This window comes from Pelobates fuscus, chromosome 2, assembly GCF_036172605.1.
Source record: "Pelobates fuscus isolate aPelFus1 chromosome 2, aPelFus1.pri, whole genome shotgun sequence".
In the NCBI taxonomy this organism is placed as follows: Eukaryota; Metazoa; Chordata; class Amphibia; order Anura; family Pelobatidae; genus Pelobates; species Pelobates fuscus.
Window position 1 is genome coordinate 55,902,987 of NC_086318.1, and position 2,634 is coordinate 55,905,620.

A 2,634-nucleotide genomic window follows, 5' to 3' on the forward strand; every position below is an offset into this window, starting at 1 on the left:
TTGCAGAAGGGTTCAAATCCACAAGCAAGATGTCCTCATCTAAACGCCTGAGAAGAGGATTCAAATCAGTTGATAAGTTGATCAACATAAGCAGAGAGACCCTGAGATTCCCAGAAAAAGAAAGGAAATGAAGGAATCCGATAGATAATTTGAGGATTTGAGAACCAATAGACCTACCTTTCCAGTATACTCTACAATAGAGGAGATAATTTCACAAGAAAGCGACTGAAAAAACGGGAATTTTGTCCCCAAGATTGATGCCGCAGTCATTCGTATGGCAAAGAAGACAGCCCTTCCTATTGACTCCATGGCTTATTTGAGAAACCGATGGAGAAAAGGCTAGATGCCAGCCTGATAAAGTCATACCTGGCCTTAGGATCAGCACTACATCTAGCAGTAGTGTTAACAACGTTCACTAGAGCCTTCAAAGTATGGCTAGACAACTTAGAAGAGGATATCACTAAAGGAGTTCGGAGAGATCATCTGCTGGAAGGACTGAGATATTTGAAGTTAGCAACTGATTTTTGCTCTGTAGCATCTCTGGATGTTACCAGAATGGTGGCTAAAAGCATGGGCCTCTTTATAACAGCAAGGAGAGCATTATGGCTACACTCCTGGGGAGCATACTACACCTCAAAAGCGTCCCTGTGTGCCTTCCGTTTCAAGGTGATCTCCTATTTGGGAAGGTGTTGGATGAAGCTATACATAAGGCTAAAGATGGGAGAAAAGCTTTCTTCCTAAAGTCAGAAAATACGGTTCTACAACATGGGAAGATAGGCGATATAAAACCGTGCCTTTCAAGAAAGCAGGAGATATAATCCTGGGAAAGAATATGCCAGACCAAATTGGAGAAACACTCAGCAACAATCTTCCAGAGGAAGAGTAGCAAGACAGGGTGTAAACTTCTGAATGTGTGCCGGCCCAGCCAGGAATTACAGGAGGAAGACTGCATCTATTTTATCCTGTCCAGGTCAGAAGTGTGACAGGCGCCGGGGTCCTTTCAATATTGGCAAGAGCTGTATGGTGGCTCAGAGGCATATAGCAGCCCCAGGACTACAAAGTAACCAGGTTCAATCCCCTGCTGGGCACTCTTGGGGTGACCTCATCTGGGCGTCTGGATGTCACGGTGAGAACCGTGACACCACTAAGGAGCCTATGGCCATACCAGTACTTACGGCCATACCAGTCTGAAAATGCCTGATCTCGTCAGATCTCGTAAGCCATCCAGACTCGGGCCTGGTTAGTACTTGTATGGGAGACCAACTAGGAACCTCAGGTACCGTAAGCTAGCTTGCTTGGCGCCATTCTATCTCAATCTAGTCTTACTTTGTAAGTATGCTTATACTTTAAAAGAAGGATACAGGTTAGAATTCGAGACCATTCCAATAAAGGATGTGTTTACCTAGTCTCGGGTAGCAAGGAGAAAAAGAGAAGCTATGAAGGATTGCATCGCAAAACTCCTAAAAGATCATGTTATAGAATACGTTCCAAAAAGAGAACAGAAGAGGGGGCACAATTATTCAGGTTTTTTTTAGCCCCAATACCACAAAAGAAGTGGAGACTTATCCTGAACTTGAAGAAATTGCCAAACACCAGTGTGGTGGATCGGATGACGTCAATCGAATTTCTGATTATAGGTACATCCAACCAGACGGTAGCAATCCACAACCAGAGGGTCATAAATAGCCTTGTGAACCATGGTTGGAATCTGAACATGGAGAAAAGTATGATGGTTCCCTCTCAGAATATTATATTCCTGGGGACTGCCATAGATACGGTAATCGGTCAAGTGAATTTGTCTGTGGATGAAGAAATTAAGAAATGGGCCCAGTGGAAGATGCGTCCCATCCAGTTGCAGTTTCTAAAATAATTCAATACATGAGGATGACTGTGATCGAAATATTCCTATTTCTCAAAACACAATTGACGACCTGACTTGGTGGGAGAAAACCAGGAACCTATCCATGGGATTTCCCCTGGAGGATCCAACATGGATAATAGTTCTACAGACGCAAGTCTACAAGGAAAATGATGGGATTCAAGGTTCATGGACACAGAGAGAAGCAAGTTGCACTAAAACCTAAAGAAATTAGAGCAATATTATATGCCCTACAAAGCTTTCGGCAAGCAATAACGAATTGGGTGAGAATCCAAACAGACAACAAGGCAGTGGCCTCACATGTAAACAAACAAGGCGGAACAAAAAGCAAGGCTCTATTATGAGAAATATTTCCATTGATGGAATTTGCTCAAGACATGCTACAGGGCCTGAAAGCAGTATATCTTCCAGGGAAAGAAAATGTTCTGGCAGACTATCTGAGCAGAAAGAAAGTTCTATCAGGAGAATGGCAATTAAACCCAGAGGTATTTCAGAAGAGAGCGTCAAGGTGGGGCACACCCCAGGTCTATTTGATGGCTTCATATCGGAATGCTCAAGTCCCGAAATTTTTTTTTTCTCAAGGCAGAATATCTATCAGCAGGACAAGATGCCTTTTCCTGTCCTTGGGACTTCAATCTGGGGTATGCATTCCCTCCCCTGCCTATGATTCACAGATTGTTGAGAAAAATTCGGAAGGGAATAAAGACGGTGATCGCTATACTTCCGAGTTGGCCGAGAAGACAGTGGTTCACACT

The 2,634-nt window shown here is 43.5% G+C and overlaps 1 pseudogene; it reads left to right on the plus strand.

The window, feature by feature from the left end:
* The first annotated feature begins 1,169 nt into the window (after positions 1 to 1,169).
* LOC134598194 (5S ribosomal RNA) lies at positions 1,170 to 1,288 on the plus strand (annotated as a pseudogene).
* Positions 1,289 to 2,634: the final 1,346 nt, after the last annotated feature.